This window comes from Macaca nemestrina, chromosome 1 (assembly GCF_043159975.1).
Source record: "Macaca nemestrina isolate mMacNem1 chromosome 1, mMacNem.hap1, whole genome shotgun sequence".
In the NCBI taxonomy this organism is placed as follows: Eukaryota; Metazoa; Chordata; class Mammalia; order Primates; family Cercopithecidae; genus Macaca; species Macaca nemestrina.
Window position 1 is genome coordinate 127,568,198 of NC_092125.1, and position 6,000 is coordinate 127,574,197.

The following is a 6,000-nucleotide window of genomic DNA, read 5'->3' on the forward strand; positions in this document are numbered from 1 at the left end:
TCTCTGTATAGGATGTACAACTAAATGCAATAAGTCAAAAACAGCAAATTTGTACACATATTGGCACATACCAAAATAAAAGTCCTTTCAGTGATCATACGCTTGTACACCTAGAAAATCTTACAACAGACCAAAAAAAAGTCAATGATTATTAAGAGAATTTGTCAAGGGACTAGGTATAAAATAAATCTCAAAAAAAAAATCAATAGATAAGCTGGGCGCAGTGGCTCAAGCCTGTAATCACAGCAGTTTGGGAGGCCGAGGCGGCGGGATCACGAGGTCAGGAGATCGAGACCATCCTGGCTAACATGGTGAAACCCCGTCTCTACTAAAAATACAAAAAATTAGCCGGGCGCGGAGGTGAGCGCCTGAAATCCCAGATACTCGGGAGGCTGAAGCAGGAGAATCACTTCAACCTGGGAGGCAGAGGTTGCAGTGAGCCGAGACAATGCCAGTGCACTCCAGCCTGGGCGACAGAGCGAGAATTCGTCTCAAAACAAACAAACAAATCAGTAGTTAATATTCCAAAGTAACACAATGCATATTTTTAGAAAAAATATTAAAAGATTGCCCACCCTAAACCAAGTACTTTTCTAGGTACTTGCAATATATCAATAAAGATCCCAGTCCCCTGGTAATTTAGCATTTGAGAGGAGGGAATCAAAAGAAATAATAAACAGATAAATTACAACATATGTGAGAAAATGATACATGGCACAGGAAAAAAAATTATTTATTATTATTATTCAGAAAGAGTCTCACTCTGTAGCCCAGGCTGTATTGCAGTGATCACAGCTCACTGCAGCCTTGAACTCCTAGGCTTGAGCAATCCTTCCACCTCAGTCTCCCAAGTACCTGGGACCACAGGTGTGTGCCAGCACACCAAGCTAATTCTTGCATTTTTTTTTTTTTTTTTTTTTTTTTTTAGAGATGGGCTTTTGTCATGTTTCCCAGGCTGGTCTCAAAACTCCTGAGCCCAAACAATCCACCTATCTCAGCCTCCCAAAGTGCTGGGAATATAAGCATGAGTCACCACACCCAGGCAGGAAAGAAAATTTAGAATCGGCTTAAGATAAATGGGGTTCAATGCATTGTTACAAGTAGAAGCATAATAGTATCACATCCCTATTATTCATCTTCTGCATTCAAATATTAAGATTATTTTCTAAAATTAAACTTGACTCTGCTAATCATTTGCTTAAAACCCTTCCTCAGTGCCCAAAGTATTAGCATAAAATAAATGCTGCCTCATGATTTGGTTTCACTCTACTTATCAAAGTCATCTCCATGTTCTATCCACATTTGAGAGATGCTTTGAAACACTGAAATGATTTTCTTTCCTTTTTAAAGTATCCTGCCACCTTTCAGACTGGATAGTCCATGTCTAAACTACAAGACCAAGCTGAAATGTTTATATTACTATATGGAACCTGTTGTGATGTACCCTAGATGAAGTTAATCAATCTGTATTTCACCTATGATATGAAGATATTATATATATATATATACACACACACACACACACACACATATGCACTTAATTCATGTAACAGTAATTATATTAATGTATTGACATAATATGTAATTATGATGATGTTAGCATTACTATACACGCATTATGGGATTATTCCCTTCTTCCCCTTCTTGAGGACTGGAACATTATAGCTTCATATCTCACACCAGCAGAAAACTCTCTGATATATTGCAATTATTCAATGTATGTTTAATAAATAATAAGCAAAAATGGCATAAAAATAATTTTAATTGTTGACTTTTATTATTAAAATATGTTTAATTATTGTTTAACTAACAATTATAATTATGACATCTGCAGTCAAAGAATCATCTGTATTTATTCAGAGAGCATCAAGAATATGCTAGGAATGAAAAATTAAAAAGTGAATTGAGTTTCTTTGTTTTTTTTTTTGTCCCCAATATGGTGGATTCGGTGCTTGTAGCCTCTCATTAAACCTTTGTGCATTCTTTTGCTGTTTCCAGGTGCCACAAAATAGCAAAATAGTGCACAAAAATCAACTCTTTGAACTTTAATTCAAAAACGAAAATGGGAATCCACCCAAGTTATGATGGTCACACCAGATCCCAGGGAGGAGAATGTGGGCAAACAGCCCCTGTAATAGTGTATAGCCGATAAAAGTGAGTGAAGTCTGAGTATGTGAGAGAGCTTTGAATGCCTGCCTGGGTGCGGAGCAGAGAGTGGGCCTCTACACCACAATCACTGTCAAGAAAAGGTGGTGCAGCTCAGGCTGCCAAACAAGACACATCAGGAGAGGGAGGAGAACCCCTCCCTCCGTAACTCACCCTTCCACTGGGGATCCAAGCAACTCAGGCTAAAGGAGAGCACTTTGATTTTCCCAAGCCCTGGAGCTAACTTGGGGAGAGGCTTGGAGACTCTGGGAGGGACAGACACTGGGAAACGTTTCTGGTATTTTCCCAGATCCAAGGCCAAGAGAAGGATGCCATTCTTAATCCAGGTGCACACAAAGTCAATCATTCTTTGGTGACCTGGCAATGTGGCAATGCAAGCATTTAGTCTTAGGCCAGAGACTGAAACACATGCTCTGGAAGCACTGATGTGCCCTGTTTGGGAGCCTGAGCTGCCCCACCTTTTCTTGACAGTGATTGTGGTGTAGAGGTCCACCCTCTGCTCCACATCCAGGCAGGCATTCGAAATGCCCACTCACCCAGATTGGCGGTCAGACCCACCAACCCTTCCTGTTCAGAGACCTAGGTGCAGGGGGCCCTGTCTGTTTCACACTAAGGCAGATCTCCAGGCCTTCAGAGCACCTCCTCATCGAGAGAGGTAGAATGAGCTGTCTCATCCTTATTTCACAGACACTGTGGTGCAGCCAGACCTTCTTTGCTCCATACCCAGGCAGTCAGAGCTGCCATTTGCCTGGTTTACCAGCCTGAGCCACCCCATCCATCCTGTGCAGACATTGGGCTGACCAAGGAGTTCAGGCAACTGTGTACTCCACAGATTCGCCTATTTAGAGAGGCAATGGAGAGCTTCTTTCAGGAAACAAGGATCAAGTATATACCCAGTCACATTGGCCTCAACTGGCTTTTATCTGTAAGTGCCATCTACTGGCTTGTAAGTCAGACCGCAAAACCAAATATAAAACCTGCTGACAGAAGTGCACGGGATCATAGAAGCAAAGCCAAAAATTCTACTCAATATTCTTTACAGTCACACCTGCTAGGGAAGGGGAGAAAGGGAAAGGGAAAGGGAAAGATAAACACAATAATATTATAGGGAAAGAAAGAGATAGAACAAATCCTACCCACATGAAAATAAGCACAAAAATTAGAAGTCACATTATATTGAGATGAGGAGAAACCAACATAAAAATCACGGCACCACAGAAAAACTGAATATAGTAACACCATGAAAGGATTATAGCAGCTCTCCAATAATGTTCCCTAACAAAAATGGAAACTCAGAAATGACAATTAAATAATTCCAAATATGTATTGCAAAGAAGTTCAACAAGATCCAAGGCAACGTTGAAAATCAACATGAAGAAATTTCCCAAACAAACCAGGAAAAAAATAAAGATTATAAACCTATAAAAAGAAATTAATCAGAGCTACTGGAATTGAAAATCTCACTTTAGAAATTTGAAAATGCAATTAAAAGATTTATGAATAGAATGGACCAAGAAAAAGAAAAAATTAAAAAACATCAAAAGAGGAAAGTAAGTCAAACTATCTCTCTTCACTGACAATATGATTTTATACCTAGAAAAGCCTAGTCTCTCCCAAAAGTCTACTGCACCTGATAAATGAATTTAGTAACTTTCAGGAAATAAAATCAATGTACAAAAATTAGTATCATTTCTATACATCAATTACATTCAAGCTGAGAGCCAAATCAAGAGCACATCCCATTTACTATAGTCTCTCTCTCTCTCTCTCTCTCTCTCACACACACACACACACACACACACACAAACTAGAAATATATCTAATAAAAAAGCGAAAGATCCCTAGAAACATAACTAGAAACACTGCTGAAAAACTCACTGATCACACAAACAAATGAAAAAATATTCCATAGTCATGCATTGGGAGAATCAAAATCTTTCAAATGACCATACTTCACAAAACAATCTATAGATTCAATGCTATTCCTATCAAAATACCAATGCCATTTTTATATAATTTTTAAAAACTCTGAAATTCAAATGGAACTAAAAAAGAGTCCATATAGTTAAAGCAATTTTAAGCAAAAATAACAAAACTGGAGGCATCACATTACCCAAATTTGAACTTGCTGTGTGACTACAATAACCAAAACAGCATGGTACTGATACCAAAACAGACACATAAACCAATGTAACAAAATAAATAATCAAAAAATAAACCAGAACACCTATGGCCATCTGATCTTTGATAAAAATAAGCAATAGGGTAAGGACTCCCTATTCAATACATGGTGCTAGGATAGCTGACTAGCAATATGGAGAAAAATGAAACTGGATCCCTACTTTTCACCATACACAAAAATTAACTCAAGATGGAGTAAATATTTAAATTTAAGATCTAAAACTCTAATAACCTAGAAGAAAATCTAGAAATGCCATTGTGGATGTTGGGATTGGGAAATAATTTGTGACTAACACCTCAAAAGCAAATACCACAACAACAACAAAAAATTGAGAAGTGGAACCTAATTAAACTAAAGAACTCCTGGGCATCAAAATTTACCATCATCAGAGTAAATAGACAACCTACAGAATCAGAGAAAATATTTGCAAATTATGCATATCACAAAGGTCTAACATCAGAATCTATAAGAACGCAAACAACACAACAACCAAGAAACAATTAGCCCCATTAAGATGTGGGCAAAATACATGAATAGACACATCTCAAAAGAAGACAAACAAGTGGCTAACAAACATGTGAAAGAATTATCAACATCACACATCGGAGAAATGCAAATCAAGACAGCAAAGACATACTATCTCACACCAGTCAGAATGGCTATTACTAGAGTCAAAATCACCAACATGCTGGTGAGACTGTGGAGAAAAAGGAATGCTTATATACTGTTGGTAGGAATGTGAATTAGTTCAGCCACTGTGGAAAGCAGTTTAGAGATTTCTCAAAGAACTTAAAATGGAACCATCATTTGACTGAGCCACCCCATTGCTAAGCATGTAGCCAGGAGAAAATAAATTGTTCTACCAAAAAGACTCATGCAATTGTATGTTTTCTCCAGTATTATTTACAATATGCAAAGACATAGACTCAACCTAGGTTCCCATCAGCAGTGGACCGGATTTTAAAATGTGGTACATATATACCATAGAATACTATGCATAAATCATAAAAAACAAATAAAATCATGTCTGTCCTATTATTTTACGGTTATTATAAGTGTACTGGAACTCTAAAAAGAACTTGTTTGTATAATATTATTCTATACAAGGTATGTAGCCCAGGAAATGAGCAACCTGATGTGTGTTATGACTCATCTGAGCCTCCCATGACCACAGTTCTTAAAATAAGATTAAGGACTAAGGACTGGTGGGAGCTCATAAATGATATGAGTAAAGTGTTAGCCAAAACAGAAAAAAAAAAAAAAAAAAAAAAAGGTGCCCAAACAAGTCACCTTAAAATTTGATGCCTGTGCTGTCATTAATAGTAATAAGTTAGGAATAAGGTGTGGTTCTCTTAATTAGAAAAGAGGCTAGAGGGCAGAAAATAAGCACATCTGTCATAAATTAGGACTGTGTGGAAATAAATGTAAATACTGGTCTTGTGTCATTAAGGCCACTTGGATAAAAGAAAAAAAATGATGAAAAGGATCCAGTCTGATATTTAAAGTAATATCATCCTCTTCCCTCCAGTATCATGGCAACAATATCTCTGGGGGTGTACACTTTCTGCGATATATGTAGTAATATCCTCCCTTCCGCCTTGCAATATTATTAAGGACCATCTCAAACGGGGGTGTGCAACACTTGCAATATT